The 18,123-nt window shown below is 42.8% G+C and overlaps 1 long non-coding RNA gene across 2 annotated transcripts in view; it reads left to right on the top strand.

Moving 5' to 3' along the window:
- Nucleotides 1-7,641: 7,641 nt before the first annotated feature.
- The window catches only part of LOC133385568 (uncharacterized), a 43,988-nt gene continuing 33,506 nt past the window's right edge, over nucleotides 7,642-18,123 (top strand). For both annotated transcript variants that reach the window (XR_009762908.1, XR_009762907.1), the window contains exons 1-2: nucleotides 7,642-8,041; nucleotides 14,632-14,853. This is a non-coding gene — a long non-coding RNA (uncharacterized LOC133385568). The remainder of the gene's footprint in view (nucleotides 8,042-14,631; nucleotides 14,854-18,123) is intronic.

Genomic DNA, 18,123 nt, shown 5'->3' with positions numbered 1-18,123 from the left:
AAGAAGATAAGAAGAGCCAATGGCCTATCTAGTCCAGCATCCTGTTCTCACAGTGGCCACTCAGATGCCCATGGGAAACCAGCAGCAGGACCTGAGCACAAGACCACACACCCCTCTTGCAGTTTCCAGTGACTAGTATTCAGAAGCATGCCTCTGACCATGGGGTCAGAGCATCACCTTCATGGCTAGTGGCCATTGATAACCTTATCCTCCTTGTATTTGTCTAAGCCTCTTTTAAAGCCATCTAAGTTGGTGGCCATTGCTACCTCTTGTGGGACCGAATCCCACAGTTTAACTATTTGCTGCGTGAAGAAGTACTTTGCTTTGTCTGTCCTGAATCTTTCAATATTCAGCTTTATTGGATGTCCACGAGCTCTAGGGTTATGAGAGAAGGGGGTGGGGACTTTTCTGTGCCCAGTGTCTCCATGCCATGCATACTCTTGAGTAGGACTAGCATTGAATACCACCCTGAATCAGTAAGCTATCACTGCATCTTGTGGGAGTAAGTTCCATAGTTTTAACTATGGGTTGTGTGAAGAAGTACCTCCTTTTGTCTGTCCTGATTCTCCCAACATCCAGCTTCATTGGATGACCCCACATTGTAATATTCCATGAAAGGCAGAAAACTACTCCCATTTTCTCCACACTGTGCATCTTCTTATACACCTCTGGCACGTCCCCACTTTTTAAATTGTTTGCTGTAGGTGCTTAGGAATTTTGATCCTATTTGCTATACAAAGTGATCCGATCTGCACCTCTCAGATTAAGGTGGGGATCAAAACACAGCAGTCCACCTAATATGGCACTTCTCCAAAACATGTGATGCAATTCATGGCAATTTAAATGCTATAAATTAAAAAGTATTTTGAGAGGAAAATAGAAGTTTGACTATCTGTTTTGAGTTGTTTTTTTTAAATGGATTGATGCATGAACACATTTAAAAAATGAAATGGAACAGAAATAGATGCATTCATCTGGACTGTATGTATACCTTTTCCCATCTCTGCCTGATTCTCCTGGATGGAATGTGACCAGTTGTGGGTCCCAACCTGCCAGTTCAAGACCAATAATGTAATTCAGGAATGGGGACACCTGTGCCCCCCCAATATTGGTGAACACCAACTCCTGTCAGCTCCGGCCAACATGGCCAAAGGTCAGGGATGATGGTAGTTGTGATCAAACAACATCTGGAGGGCCACAGATTCCCCATCCCTGATGTAAAAAAACATGGCTTTGGGGACTTTGCACCAATTGCGTGAAAGATCTAATGGTTTTTTGACATCCAAGGCTTGCTTAATCTATCAACCCTGTGTAGAACTTCAAACAGCTCACTTCTGTTTATCCAGGGACAGATGTAAATGAGTCAGAGTGATTCCGTCATCCTTGGGAAGTGCTTCGCAGGAAAGGCACTGCTATAGCCAAGGAAGCAATTGCTAGCTGAACCCAATATCCTAATACCATACATACAAATGCACAACAAAGTGCTGCATTCAACTAGACTTAAGGTGTCTGAATCTGGCCTCTCATGAGTCACGCCTGCCTCTAATTTTGCCAAGAGCGTCTTGGATTCGAGACCTCCTTTTATCCCAGAATTCTATAGAAAAGGTCAGAGCAGATTATCAATTAACTTAACAAGGAAAGCAAGACAACTTGGCTATAAAGTTGAAACTGCCAGCTCAGTGAAAGCTGCAAGATGGGGCTGTTTGAAAAGGAAGCATGAATGGGTTTAGGAGAGGTTTCCGCTCCACAAACCCTCACTTAGGAAATGAAAGGTTAAACGGGAACAAAGACAACTAAAGCCAGAGCCTTTTGAGTTGGTGCAGTTTGGGGTCATGGCGTTGGTGGGAGTTTTTTTGGGTGTCCCAATCAAGCACACAAAATTGGTTTAATTTTTTTTAAAATGTGTTTTTAAAATGTTTTTTGTGTTTTAAAAATTGTATATTTGTTTTTAATGTTTTTAATTGCTGTAAGCCGCCCAGAGAGCTTTGGCTTTGGGGCAGTATATAAATGTAATAAATAAATAAATAAATAAGAAATCTCTGCCTGTCACCGCCTTCTTCGCCTCCCTTTGCAACAAAAGCCCTCTCATCTGTCATGGGGAGGCCATCCCCTCAGATGGCAGATACCAGGGGGTGGGACAGTACCGTCAGCTATACTTCCTGAGCTCCCTGGCCATTCCCATCTGTTAGAAATCAGAAGTGTGTGCACTCCATGGAGTCCCTCAAGCACCCATTCAACTAGCTTGCTGCCCTCAAGGGCAGAGGCGGCGGCGACTACCCTATTGCCAGGGATGAAGTAAGATTCAGCTGCCAGCCCAGTCAGCTTCTGTACATGGAATGGGAGGGGGGAGTTGCGATCTTATCTTGGGCCAGCCCTGCCTAGATGGTGGAACTTGCCACCTCTCCATTCCTGTCCCTTTTTTTTGTCCTTTTCCTTTTCAGTTCTGCCCTTCTTCCCAGGGAACTCTGGGAATTGTAGCTCTGTGAGGGGAAGAGGGGTCTCCTAACAACTCTTAGCACCCTTAACAAACTGCATTTCCCAGGATTCTTTGGGGGAAGCCATGACTGTTTAAAGAGGTAAGATACTGCTTTAAATATATAAATGCAGATGGGGCCTAATTTGGACCAGTACTGAAAATTTTACAGTGTTTCAGCTTGCTTCACTTCCAAAGGGAAACAATTTCAGAGTTCCTAATTATCTACATGCACTTTCTGTCTGGTGTTTGATTAACTAACTGATGATGAGTTCAGAAATCTCTCTTCCTAGCAACTGAAGAAAAGAAAAAGACCTTGAAGAGAGTGTTGCAATCACAGCTTGAAATAACCTCTTAAACAGGAGTGAGGGAGAAATTCAATTCAGTTTGCATTTAAAGGCAAATCTATCAAACTTGCCCTTTTTGAAACAATATGAGAACCAAAACTCAGCCATCCTTCAAAACTAACACTTTGCTCAATTTTTGCAATGCAGTTCTCCAACTAATGTTTACAGAAATGCATATCATAGTGGAAAGTGTGCCTAATAATGAATATATTAGTGAAAATAGCATTCAAAAATGCATTCTGTTAGGATAAATTGCTTGCAAAAGATGTGTACATTAGCCAAAACTGCATACAAAAATGTGTTTACAGGAGGGCCCTGCTTTATAGTGCTTCTCTTTACAGCGATTTGCTAATACTTAGACTAATAATTAGATGCAATTAGACTAAAGCACCACTCATACGGCGCTTGTTCTGCTTTTACGGCAGTTTTCAGGCATTGCACGCCATTCTATGCAATGAGTTCCGCTTTACAGCGGTTTCCACTTTACAGCGGGGGTCCGGAACGTAACCCGCCATATGAGTGGGGCCCTACTGTACTGGGAGAAATTCACACTAAAAAATTGATGAATTTTATGAGGATTTTTTTAAAAAAAATGCAAATTGCTGCAAAAATCTGGAGAACTGAATTTAAGATTGGAAAAATGAGAAACTGTGAGGACTGAAACTGAAGCTCTCCCCATCCCTGCTCTTAAGACATTCTAGCTCTCCTGCAATGAGGGGAGAGCTCACTACCCCCACCCAATCTGTTCCATTCCCATTGCCTGGCCTCACTGCCGTCTTTTTTTTTTTTTTTTTTTATTGATACGGTCATAGACCAAAAGACATTTATAAATAAAACTACATACATTTATAATAAAAGGTTACAAAGTTGCAGTCATGTTAAAACAGTAAAACAATAAAACAACAAGGAAAACAGTTACAGTTGGGTGGCGGAAGCTTCTGAAAGGATAGATGCCTTCCGAATTGATTGAGCCGCAAAAATAAATTTAGCAACTGACAAGATAGTATCCTTATTAGCTGCTGACAAAAGATGTAAAAGTAAACAGTTAAGCGGTTTGTAGGGGTATTTATTTATGATGGGGGTTATGAATTTGGAGCGAATATCGTCATATAGGGCGCACTCAAAGATGACATGAGAGAGAGTTTCTATGGCGCTGACACCACAAAGGCATAATCGGTTTGCATACGGGATACGTTTAAATCTCCCTTCAAGTAAGGCAGAGATAAGACAGTTAAATCTAGCCTTTGTAAAGGCTAGACGATATTTGGGGATCGTAAGAGTTTCCAGATAAGGGGCACTGAGCATAGGCACAAAGCTCAGACCAAAGTGAATAGGAGAGCAGGTCGAGGTGGCTGCAGTTATGGAGCGTTGGAAGTCCATATCGTTGATACGAGTCCGGATAGAATGTTTAACTATCTCTGGAGCGAGGGACATCAGATGTTCAATTGAGAGGCCAATACTTGCAAGGTAATTTGTAAACGTACGGGCCCATTTCGAGGTAAAAGAGTCTTCCCAGAGTAAAGGGAGATAGCCAGTAGATTTTTCATAAGACATTTTAAACCAGAAATTTAGGGAGGCCAACCACGCTTGAGACTCAAGTGAGACTAGGCCAGATTCTAACCTAAGGACCGCCGCAGGAACGCACCTGGGAACGGCAAAAATTTGTCTGAGAAACAAGGAGAGAACTGCCTCCGCAGAAGAGTTGAAGGCGCCAATCCATAAAGGTACCCCGTAGAGAAGTTGAGAAATAGTTTTGGATCTAAAAACCTTTAGGGCTGCCGGAATGTATTGTCCTCCTTTAGTGAAGAAGAACCTTCGAATACCACTGGCTGAGTTGCGAGCAGTAGAAATAGCCCCTCGAATATGGGGATTCCAGGACAGAGAGGAATGAAAAAGTATACCAAGGTATTTGAAATGAGAAACCTGTTCTATTTTATGGGTATTAATTGTCCATGCGTGAGCAGGAGAGTGCTTGGCAAAAGCTAAGATCTTAGTTTTGGAAAAGTTTATAGATAGTTTGTTATCATGACAGAAACTCATAAAAGCTTTAGTTAGGCGTTTGAGTCCTACTTTAGAAACAGAAAGGAGAACAGCGTCATCTGCATACAATAACAAGGGACAATGCAGGTTTGCTAACTTAGGGGGGTGGAAGTCCGGGGATTGACAATAAAGGGACAGATCATTCATGAAAAAATTAAATAAAAGTGGGGCTAGTATGCAGCCTTGTCTAACTCCTTTTGTTGTAGTAATGGGGTTTGTGAGATGACCTTCACGACTACATCTAACACGAAAGGATGTGTGGTGGTGCAGACGGCTAATTAAGAAGAGGAGTCTCTTGTCGATCGTAGATTTTGCGAGTTTCGCCCATAGTATCTCCCTAGGGATGGAATCAAAAGCCGATTTCAAGTCGACAAAGGCAACAAACAGGCCGTTACCCCAGCGGTTCTTGTATTTTTCAGCTAAGTGATTTAAAATCACACAGTGTTCTATCCCAGACCTACCTTTCCGGAAAGCTGCCTGCTCCCTCCCAAGGATATTATCCTCCTCCAACCAAGATGAGAGTCTCTCTTTTAAGTAGCAGGCATATAGTTTGCCAATAATGGAAAGGAGGCTAATTGGGCGGTAATTTGCTGGGTCCTCTTTGTTCCCTTTTTTAAATATAGGGATAACTATGGATTCAAGCCAAGACTCAGGGAAGCATCCGGAATTATTGATCAGAGTAAAGAAATTTGCTAGAAGAGGGGCCCACCAAGCTTGGTGCGCCTTCAACATTTCAGAAAGTATGTTATCAGGTCCAGGAGCTTTGCCAGATTTCAAGCTAGCAATCAAATCAATAATTTCTTTTTGGGTTACAGGTGGCCAAGTGGGAAGATTTGTTAAATTATCAATAAAGGAAACAGCATTTACAGTCTCGTTGTTTGCAGAAAAATATTTCTCCCAGAGGTATGGGGAAATGTGGCAAGGGGCCGGATTTAGTGGGCTCATAGAACCAGAAATCAGCTCCCAAAAACACTTCGAATTATTTGATCTGGAGGCTTGAATTAAGGCTTCCCAATCTTCATGCATCACCTGCCTTTTTTTGATGACTATCATATGCTTGTAGTATTTTTTGATAATAAAATACTCAGGGGGGAGGGTGGTTAAATTTTGGTGTCGATATTGAAGGTATAGCCGTCTCAGCTGTTTCTTAGCATCAAGACAGTCCTTATCAAACCATCTGGGAAAACCAGTGGTAGGAGGAGCCCTGAAGGAAGAAGATGGTGGGATAATAGAGGCTTTAAGTTTGGTAATTAAGGAGTTATACGCTATTGACGCTAAATATGAATCAGAAGCATGCATGATCTCCCTCTGTAAGGACAGGGCAGAGGGGGAAGTGAGAAATAAGGCCACATTAGAGGCTACTGTGGGAGTCCAAAATGTCCTTTTATGGGTAGGGTGGATTAGATTTGCCATTGGTTTATGGGTAAGGAGCAAGTGACCGCGTTCTGGTAGATAAAAGGAAAAGGTAAGGGGAAGGTGATCACTATCCTTTCTGGAGCCGACAGAAAAGTCCAAAATAAACCTGAACAGGGAATGCGAGATCAAGGCGTAATCGATGACACTGCACCTGAGGCCAGAGATGTAGGTAAATTCCGCACATGAATCTATCTGCTTATGACCGTTCAACATTATTAGGCTGTGTCTAGCGAGGAATCGGTATAAACATATTCCACCATAATTTATCTTGGGGTCCTTGGAAGTCCTAGCATAGCCTGGGAGGTATGGGGCGATGTCCTCGCCCCCCCAGAGGTTTGAAGCAAATAGCGCATCATTGTGGGGGCCAGACCTGGCGTTGAAATCACCCATAACAATGAGAGGCGCTTTGGGGAATTTAGCCTCGAGTGATGTTAGATAATTGGTAAGAACGTCCCAGTCACAGTCAATTTGTGCCCGAGAGGCATGAGGGGGAATATAAACATTTACTAACAGAAGAGAAAATGTGCTAAAAGATAATAAAACAGCCTGTGCAATGTTTTTACAAGGGGTTAAACTTATAGAGCGAGCTGTTACAGAAGTAGAAATGAGTATGGCTAGGCCTCCTTTGGGTCTGCCTTTGGAACTGGGTTGGGAATAGGTCGCTGGTAAACATGAACAAGAGAAACCATCCACTATTAATTTAAGGGTACACCACGTCTCCTGTAAGAAAATTAAGTCAAATTTGTTCAGAAAAGTAATAAAGTCAGGAATTTTTTGTTTGGCATTCCACCCTGCAATGTTCCAGGAGAGAAGGTGGAATGTAAAATTAGGTGAGAGAACAGAAACCTGGCATGCATTAATAATTGGATTCGTAGGATGAGAAATTTCCTTTGCTGTATAAGATTTGCAGAGTGAGTGCTGTGATGTCCTGAAATGAGGGTTTACCATTTTTTCAGGAGATTCACAGGATAGAATCGGGTTTTTAGAATTTAATAAGGGTTGTCAAGTCAGTTCAGGAACCTCATGTACTATCACATCACATATTGTGCTAGGTCTACAAACATTTGAGTAACAATGTGGCAGTACCTTTAAGGGAACTTTCAGAGGAGAAACTTGAATGCTGGATGGTGAGTTCAGTTCATAGTCCTCCAAGTATCTGGAACATGTCCTTTTTGCCCTTAGATTGTTCAGATTCTGCATTTTGTTTATGACCTCACTTTGTTCATTCTCAGTGAATGTATGGAAACTATTTAATAGTTCCTCCTCTCCCTCACAAGCAAAGTCAAATGCAAGATCTTGATTTTCCTTACTGTTTACCAGAGAAGGAGGTGACTGTAACGGAACGAAAATGGGAGCTGGTGGTGGGGAGGAGCTTACTTCATCCAAAATAATAAGATCAGAGTTTATGGAGTTAAGTGTTTCAAAGTTTAATGTTTCTTGTGCTGGGGGAGTCAAAGGGGATAAATTCTTTTCCAGCATAGTTGGTCCTAATGATAGAGAAGAGCAGTTCATGTTTAATGTGCTTTTAAGAGGAAGCTGTTCCAGGAATGGATCCAAGTTTCCAGAGTTTGATATATTTTTGCTGCTGATCGAGGAAAACTTCCTCCTCTCATGTGAAGAGATAAGGTTTGTTGTTGGAGTTCTCTTTGTGAACAAGGAAATTGGACTGGCCAGGTTTGTGAAATGTCTCTGAACGGATATTCCATGGTAGCTGAGAAGGGATTTATTTGCAATTATCCGTGCTGTTGTCTCAGCCGATTTAAAGGTAAGTAAAGCAGACGTTTTTGTTGAGGGGCTGTAAAGGAATTCCACATACGAGATATCGTCAGGCTGTAAATCCATTACACCTAACGACTGGAGGGCGTAACACACTCTTTGCTTCCTGGTGTTTACTTTTTCTTTGATGTTAAGAAGAGGAAGATTCAGCAGTGCAAGTTTGTTTGAATTATATTTGAGAAGCCAATTCCCATTTGTATTCTCTCGTCGTGAAATCTTGTTATTGGTAGAGCATATTCCGCTATAGGACCTCGGGTTGGGGTGAGTAAGTAGCTCTGGGAGATTTGGACTTTTTTTGCTTTCTGGTAAGGCTTTGCAATAAGATCTAGGGGGTGTTCTCGCTGTAGATGAAGCAGATAAATTCTTTGTTTGCGAAGCTGTTTGCTGTTGAGCTTTAAGTACTTTAAAAAGTTTCTGAAAGTTCATCTTCTTACTCCTTGGCGGTTTGTAATTTTTTATGTTTTTGGATTTTTTCTCCTTAGGTGCAATACGAGGTTTCTTTATGTTTGCACACTTCAGTGTTGTTGTTGTTTTGTGGGGGGGAAGAGTGTAGTTTAGGCTCAAATATAGTTTGGATAGTTCTTCCATAAATGATTTTAGAAGGTTGTTTGTTTCTTCCAAAAAAGCTTTGATGTTTTCAGTCTCTTTTGCCACAATGGCTAATTGTAACTGCAGACATTTTTGGCCAGTTAGAAGTAGTTTTTGGCCAATTTGTGCCAGTTCCGTGGTTTCAGTAACTTCTGTAGAGCAGGCAGAAGATGGCTGTGATTGAGTAAAAATGGGAGTCTGGCTGTCGATGTCTGTAGCATGCACAGTAGACAGAATGTCTAAGGGGGAATGTAAGTCAGTGTACTTGTACAGAGAGGAAGATGGCGTCTCCTTGCTTTCAGGTACCTGCAGCAGAGAGTTGATCAGACTAGGTGTATGCGTCTGCCCAAAAAGGGGATCTGTGGATGTTCCATACACCAGGCTTTGTATAATTTCTGGGTCATCCCTTGCCTGGAATTCCTCACTCAAGCAGGAACAGAATTGTTCTGTTTCGATTTGGGAAGGGGTTTTCTCAATAGATCGTGACGCATTTCTCTTTGTCTTATCCGCTTTGGTTGGTAAAAAGAAGTTTGTAATTTTAAGCTGTTGATCCCCATTCCCAGATTCTTCCAAAACCTGGTCTGATTTATGGTCATGTTCATAACATCTTTTCCTTGTTTGAACCATTTTAAAAACTATAAGGTTTGCCTTTTAAACTCTAAGATGAACGGAGGTATAATTATAAATTGTCGACTCCAAGGCTAAGTAGTTTTATCTTAGGAATCCTTAGATTTTGTTATGGTAAATTATATTCCTTGAGTTAGTAATGCGAAGCAGAGTTGTGACTCACCGGCTGATAAAGAGTCTGTTTTCTTGCTGATAAAATGGTTCCATAGCCTTCAAAAAATAGGTGTTGTTGATGCTGTTAGGTTCCAGAATAAAAATTTCCAAAGAATATCTCTGTGTTTGTTGGCATTGGGTGTGGCTATTAACCTCCCCCTCTCTTTCTAGAACCAGCTACTGGAGCTGCCGTCTACAACAAGGACTTTGCTGCACTTGCATAGGCTCCTTGCACAAATTAGAAACCTGATTGCAGGGGGCATTGCTAGATTCCTAAAAGCCTTAGGGCACAACCCCATGGCACAAATTTGCCTGGGCCAATTTACACATCTAGGCCACGTTTCAGGGTGGAAGCTGTCCTCTAACAAAAGCTTGAAAAAAATGTTGGGGGGGGAGGAGGGATAAGATTCCCAGGCCAAAAGGCATGGGCCACTCCCTAGCATTGCCACATATTATCATGAAAAAAATGGAAATGGACTGCCTTCAAGTCGATCATGACTTATGGCGACCCTATGAATAGGATTTTCATGGTAAGCAGTATTCAGAGGGGGTTTACCATTGCCTCCCTCTGAGGCTAGTCCTCCCCAGCTGGCTAGGGCCTGCTCAGCTTGCCACAGCTGCCCAAGCCAGCCCCTTCCTTATCCGCAACTGCCAGCTGGGGGGCAACTGGGCTCCTTGGGACTCTGCAGCTTGCCCACAGCTGCACAGGTGGCAGGGAATATCCCCTGCGCCACTCCCTGTGGGGGTGATCTCTAGCTGGCCCTTGACACCCAGGAGACATGAGTGGGGATTTGAACTCACAGACTCTGGACTCCCAGCCAGGCTCTCCTCCCCACTGTGCTATACCAGCTGCCCCATGTCATCATGCAGGGTTCTAAATGCTGCCCTGGGGTCCTTCTGGGAGGAAGGGCAGCATAGAAATAAAATAACTAAATAAATGGGCGGGGCCAGCAAGCGCGTCCCTGCTCTTGCCTTTAATGATCTTAATCCCCCCTCTGTGCATTCTCTCCACGCATGGACGAGGGAAAGGCCTGTAACGTACTGGCAGAGCATCTGCTTTGCATGCAGAAGGTCCCGAGTTCAATCCCCGCTATCACCAGGTAGGGCTAGGAGAAAGGTGCTGCCAGTCAGTGTGGGCAATACCGAGCTATAGATTCGGTGTATCTGATTCCGTATCATGCAGCTTCCTATGTTTCTCAAAATGTATAATGAAAGAAGCGTCTGTAAGAGCCAGAAGGAGGGAGAAGGTGAAGGATCTTCCAAGCTGTTCTCAGTGCAACCCTGTAGACAAAGAAGTGTCTAGTGCTTCTCAAGCCCCTTTTCTCCTTCAGAGGCTTTGGGATGTGCTGGAACGAGCAAGGATGGGGCCTACCGCTTCGCATGCTCCGCAGATAAAAAGGGCGAGAAATGACCTTTTAACATTTAAAACACTTAAAAAAAATAAGCTCAAAATCCAGGGAATGTGTTTGGGATCTCTCGCAGGCAGGGGAAACCACTCAGAGGCCTCCTCTGTGGCTGCGGTGCAGATGCTGCGGAAGCTCCATCACCCAATGGCTGGGGTGGGGAACTGTTTTCAGGGCAAAGGCCACATTTCCTTCTGGGGGCCACATGCCAGTGGTAGGCGGGGCCCAGGCAAACATGGGTGGAGCAACTGATGTGAATTTTGCCTTTCTACAATAGGCTAGTTTCTACACACACCCCTCTCTACCCTCTAACCATCCAAGCAAGCTAGCACCAAGGGCCAGACAGTGAAGCCAGATGGCCCACCCTTGGCCCTTCCACCTGAGATTCTTCCCCCCGCCCCCTCCAACCTATAGAATCAAAGAGATAATGCTTCTTAGCCAGTGGTGTTGTCAGGGAAAGACTTTGGAGCAGAGGTCCAGGACCCCACTCAGCAGAATGAGCAGGGAGGCCCCACGGGCAGTGGGACAAGTGATTGCACATCACTACTAAAATTCTCTAACTGCACGACTGTGCCTAGGTAATCAACTGCAACCGAAACACAACAGGAAGCCTGGCTCAAGGCCTAAGGCAAGGATGGGGAAACCTTTGGCTCTTCCAGATGTTGTTGGTCTCCAGCTTCCATCAGCCTTAGCCAGCATGGCCTATGGTCAGAGATGATGGGAGTTGGAATCCAACATCTGGAGGGGCACAGGTTCCCCGCCCCTGGTCTCAGCCTCCTGTTTGAAACTGGAGAGTATGCACACTTGCTAGTTATGCCTTGCCCATTAGCGGAGCGATACAAATTTTAAATAGGTATTAGGTTCTCAGTAATCACAGCTCTTAGAGGAGGGGAAATTAACACTCTTAGGGGAGGTGGAATTGGATGCTCAGTGTTTTTCACTGGGAAGAAAAACTAATATAAAACAAATTACTTAAAATATTTGCTACAGCTTTGTAACTCCCAAATTGCAGTACTAGCCTCAAAGCTTTAGTTCGATGCTCCCAAATGACTGTGATATGATACAACATAGGAGCAAAGTTGATTTGCCATTAACATGAGAGCCCACACACAGCTTCTGAACCTCATTGGAGGAGGCATAAATCTTGTTATTATACAAGAGAAATAGAAGATTCATTCTCTGATGAAAGAGCAAGAATTGAACATATGAGGAATTTTCTTTAGAGCGTCCTATAATTCTTAGTTCTGCCACAAACGTGTCAGCAAATCAGGATTCAATTGGTGAGTCAGAGTGACTTATATAATTTTGTAACTCATGTAATAACGGCAATTGTCACTTGATCATCCAGATGTACAGGAACTCAGTCATCAGTAATATTGTAGTAAGTCATCTGAGATTATTGCTGCTTAGGCTTAGTTTATTTATGTCTTTCTGAATTTTCCAATGCCAACTGACCAAGAGAGCAGACCCAATCCATCTTTTCCTTGTCTGCCCATACCTACAAAAGGATGAATGAAATAAAAATGAAAATAGATAGATTTAAATTTTATTATATCTAGAAAAGGAAAAATGAATCCATGAACAGAAGAGCAGACTTAGGGCACATCCACACCATACATTTAAAACACTCTTATGTCACCTTGACACTCATGACTTGCCCCCAAAGAATCCTAGGAATTGTAGTTTAAGGGTGTGAGAGTTGTTAGGAGACCCCTCACAAAGCTACCATTCCGAGCACCATTAAACTACAGTTCCCAGGATTCTTTGGGAGATGCCGTGATTATTAAAGTGGTATAACAGTGCTTTAAATGTATGGGGTGGATGTAACCCTATAGATCAATCCCATGCATGTTTACTCAGATGTAAGTTCCACTGGAGTCAATGAGGCTTACTCCCAGGAAAGCATAAGACTGCAGCCTTGCTTCCATTTTCTTGCAACCATAATAGTTTGCTTTTTATACTTCTAGTCTGACCGTCTCTAAGTTATCCTAGGGCAGATTGTAACAAAAGTACAGTTTACACTAAAATCATAAAATAAAACCAGACCTATGACAAAGTAACAAAATAGCAGAACAGAACAGCAATGCAGAAGGAAGCAGACATTCACTTAACCAAAGAGGTGTCTTGGCCAATCGCTGAAAAGCATACAATGAAATTGCAAGACATACTTTAAAGAGGTCATTCCATAATCTGGGGCCATCACAAAGAAGACCCTCTCATGTACCTTCTTCAAGCAAAACTATATGCTACAGTCAATGCATGGCTGCTGATGCAAACACTGGTCCTTGCCTGCTCCACATCTCTTTCTAGAAAAGCAAAAATGTGTGATGTGACATCCAGGCCCCATCTATGCTATACATTTCAAGCAGTATCATACCACTTTAAATACCCATGACCTAGGTTTGGATGCAATGCTAAGCCAGAGTATGTCTTAGCTCCCAGCAGAACAGCAGGAGCAGAAGAGGAGCAAAGCACCCGCAATTTTAGCAGCGTGCATCAGCAGACTCTGCATGCTCACCTTTAAACCATAGTTTAGTTTAACTATGGTCTATAGTGACATGTGGCCATGGTCAGTATGAAGAAGACTAAGAGGCAAGAACAGATGTAACTTGGATTTCTTAAACAGGAGAATATTTTTGGGGCTCAATGTTAAGAGGAGAGTTTTAGGAATTGGGAGGTATTGTGACCATTTGGTGACTTATTTGCCATGCAATGTAGTGGGCTGGCTAACTTTGAATGCCCTCCTTCTACACATTTTTGTCTTATATGCTGTTTAACCCTTGGTGATTTGTTTTTGTTTTAATTCAAAATATTTTTTAAAAAAAATGCGGAAAAAGGCAAAGTGGCCCCAACAAAGTTGCTGCATGTAGGCCCAATTGCCTTTCCAAATGAGACCAGCTGAAGAAAGAAATCTGTTGTCATACATGGAGCCTCTAGTAATGTGAATTTAATGGTGCCAAGAAAAGATCAGCTCCAGGAGTGTGCCTGTGATCTTTAATTATGGCACCCTTTATCTCGTTCACAGCATTTCAGGTATCTGGACTGGGCGGGGACTCATGGTGGATGTGTGGCACCAACAATATTAGCGTTTGGTCCTGCTATTCAGTATTCCATCATCTGGAATGAAATGCATTGTAAAAGGGACAAACTGGGCATGGGAAATGCAAGAGTCACTGCTTATTTTTATTATTTATTTATTTATTTTATATCCCGCCCTTCCTCCCGGCAGGAGCCCAGGTTTTACGTGCCTAGGTTTTCTTTGGAACTTTGAACAGGCAATCATCTCAGCTCATATTCTATAGAAGAACTATTTAATTTGTATACACCTCTGTTTCAGTATTACAGAGCTTGGCAAAGCTTCCCCACTGACAGTTGGGTTCTGGCAACATTATTTTAAAAACAGCCAATACTTTCCTATACCTGATTGGAAATTTCTTCTTCTGAAACCTTTTTTTGTGTGGTGGTGGGAAGAATGAATCACTTGGAGCCAGCTGTCCTGAGTGCTGGAGCAGAACGGGCTGTCATTGCAGCCTGGTGCAATGGGCTCTGTTTGAACACAGGAACCTGCCTTGCATCAGGTCAGGTCATTTTCTCCATCTAGCCCAGTACTGTCTACTCCGGCAGGCAGTGGCTCTTTCAGTCAGCCTCCCCTAACTTGCTCCTGATGTTTTGGACTGCAACTCCCATCAGCCCCAGCACACATGGTCAATGGTCAGGTCAGAAACTGTAGTCCATCAACATCTGGAGGGCATCAGGAGGAAGGTTGCCCTAGTCTTATGTCATCTTCTCTTCTTTGTTTAATGATCAGAATTTCCTTAGTCCCTGCTCCAAGCACAAGACCATCACAACACTCAACATCTGGAGAGCACCAGGTTGGGGAAGGCTGCTCAAGTGTCTCAGGCCTTCCGCATCAGCTGCTACCTGACCCTTCTGAACTGGAGACGGCATGGAATGGCCTTGGGGACTTCTGCTCCAGTGCTCAGCTTTCATCCCTCCTGAAACCCAGAGCGCTCCATCAATCCACCTTGAGGTTAGCACTGCTTCTGCATGGTACTGCTGCTTCCTCACCATTCTCCCTCAGTGGTTGCTTATTATTATTATTATTATTATTATTATTATTATTATTATTATTATTATTATTATTATCATCATCATCATCATCATCGTCATCATTATCATCATTCATTCATTCATTCATTCATACATACATACATACATACATACATACATACATACATACCTCGCCTTTTGGCCAAAGGCCCTCAAGGCAGCTTACAAAAAACACAAATATAAAAATATGATATAAAATACATCAATAAAACAATACAATTTACAAAAGTTAAATAACTGCTCTTAGGCTAACAATGTAAAATACAGGCAACTCCTTTTTATAGGCCTTTGTCTGTTCTAGCCTGGTTAGGAACTGAGCACAGAACCAATGGTAGCCAGATACTATTCTGTCTTCTCACCCCTTCTCTGACACCAGGGCAACTCAGCCAATCACAGTCAGTGACTTCATCATCATTGCCACAAAGTCCCCAAGCTTTATAAAGGAATTTACAAGACACATGAATGAAGATCTCTTGCATCATCAAGAAAGATATAATGCTACCATGTACTGAATCAGAACACATATATACTCCAACTAACAGTACATTTTTGAGGAACATAGAAAGCCAGTTTGTGCACAGTCAGACCATTGATCCATCTAGCTCCACATTGCCTATACTGACTGGCAGCAGCTCTCCATGGTTTCAGAGAGGGGGTCTTATCTAGCCCTACCTGGAGATGCCAAGGATGGACTTGGGACCTTCTTCATGCAAAGCATGCACTCTTCCATTGGTGCCTTTCCCCAATAATGATGCCTGTGTCTATGCTATAGACACCGGCCATACTACTGCCTTTGAAAAGTAGCATTTTAGTAATCAAGTCAGCACAAAAAAAGATGAAAGTCCCTGTTTTTCTTTTGAACAAGACCAGAGCTATTCATCTCAGAAAAACAGCAATTTTCTAAACAAGCGGAGAAAGTAAGGCAGAGGTCTGGACTAGGAGCACTAATCCAATGTCATAGAAAGCTGAAGACATCAAAAGATGGCTGTCATGAAAGAAAGCAACAAGATTCTAAACTTTCTTGATCTATCCAGTGAAAGTGGCAAAATAATAACTTGCAAATATGAAAAGTGAGCCACACCATTATTTTCCTGTCCCAAGATGACTCAGAGCTGAACAGGGAAGCTGACTGCAGCAGAGACACTTATGAGTAGGGCAGGGTGACATCAGGTGAGACTGTCAGGACCCTGGATAGAGCACTGTGGAAAGCCCTGGTTGTAGCATTCTCAGCCACACAAAGAGAGCTGTTGTCTTAGCAAGGTGCAGAGGCCTTATGAAGGCTGGCTGATCTGGGCCTGCTGTTAGTCCCTCCCCATCTGAGGAGCTTCTTTGTGCTCTACAAGGTCCATCACTCAATTCTGCAGCTTTTGGCTCCCATGGTGTGAAGGCAGCTCATGTTAGAAGTGTGACACTGATTCTACAACAGCTGCACTGATTACCAATTTGCTGCTGGGCACAGTTCTGTGTGTTGGTGATTACCTTTAAAGTCCTAAATGTCCCAGGTCCTGGATACCTTACAGACTTCCTGCCTCCATACTATCCTGCCTAGTCTCTAAGAAGAGAAGAAGACTTTTCTGAGTCCCATCTAAGGTGGGTGCATAGCTGGGTGGGACAAGAAAGAGAGATTTCTCAATGGCTACACCCAGATTATAGAACACCTTGCCTTGTAAACTAGGATTGGTCCCCTACCTCACTATTTTTTTTGTCAGATACCGAAGACCTTATTCCAGCAGGTATTTATTTTATGGGCCAGACAATGTTTCTATAACTTTTGAATGTCTGGCTGTGGTTTTTTTTTCTTGTTATTGTTTATATTCTCTTATGAAATGGTAATGTTATATGTTGTGAGCTGCCCTTTCAAATATATCCTGTATACTACATTTGCCCTGTACAATATGACTGAGTGTTGTTAATGCCCACTTTTGGACAATGGAACAAAAAGATTGATGTATCAACACTCGTTTCTGTTTACATGTTGAATCCACTATTGCCGTAGTTTTCAGACTGGCTTCTGGAAAACCCTTGAAAGTTTATTAGGAGTTCTTAAACGGAAAAATTAGAATCCTCTGCAACCCGCATGGATTCCACAGCTAACATAAGAACATAGGAAGCTCAGTATTGTTAACACTGAGGCCACATCTGCACTATACATTTAAAGCACTATTATACCACCTTAACAGTCATGGCTTCCCCCCAAGAATCCTGGGAACTGTAGCTTGTTAAGGGTGCAGAGCCTCGTTAGGAGACCTCTATTCCCCTCACAGAGCTACAGTTCCCAGAGTTATCTGGGAAGAGAGATTTATTGTCAAACCTCTCTGGGGCTTTTTAGTTTTAGAGAAAAAGTGAGTGAGAGGTGACATGATGGAAGTCTATAAAATTATGTATAGCATGGAGAATGTAGATAGAGTAACATTTCCCCCCCCCCTCTCAGAACACTAGAACTCATGGACATCCAAAGAAGCTGAAAGTTGGAAGATTCAGGACAAACAAAAGAAAATACTTCTTCATACAGCACATAGTTAAGCCATGGAATTCACTCCCAGATGAGGCAAGTGAGGGCCACCAACTTGGATGGCTTTAAAAGAAGATTAGAAAAATTAATGGAGGATAATGCTGTCAATAGCTACTAGCCATGATCGTTATGTTCTTCCTCCACTGTCAGAGGCAGTATGCTTCTGAATACCAGTTGCTGGAAACCACAAGTTCTTCCAGTGTTGTTGTTTTAAAGTGAATTCTACCACTGATTGGTAGAATTTTAGAGTGGGAAGGTATCTTGGAGGTCATCTAGTCTAACCCCCTGCTCAGTGCAGGAATCTTGCAACTATAGCATGCTGAATGAATGGTCACTCAACCTCTGCTTAAATACCTCCAGATGAGGAAAGCCCACTACTTCCTGAGGCAGGCTATTGAACAGCTCTGACCACTCAGACATTTCTCTAAATGTTTGCCTGAAGTTTGCTTCCTTGCAATTTCCCCGTTTGTTCTAGCTTTGCTCTCTGGAGCAACAGAGATCAAGTCTGTTCCATCTGCTGCATGTCAGATATTCAGATGTTCTTCAGAGAGTTGAAAACAGCTACCATGTCTACCCTTAATCTTCTATTTTAAAGGCTAAACATATGCCACTCCTTCAACTTGGTTTCCATACCCTCAACATCTGGTCACCCTCCTCTGGAACGTGGGGAAGGGCCAT

The sequence above is a fragment of the Rhineura floridana genome, chromosome 5 (genome assembly GCF_030035675.1).
Source record: "Rhineura floridana isolate rRhiFlo1 chromosome 5, rRhiFlo1.hap2, whole genome shotgun sequence".
Taxonomy (NCBI): Eukaryota; Metazoa; Chordata; class Lepidosauria; order Squamata; family Rhineuridae; genus Rhineura; species Rhineura floridana.
The sequence above is the reverse complement of the archived record's forward strand: the minus strand, read 5'-3'. Positions and strand labels throughout refer to the sequence as shown.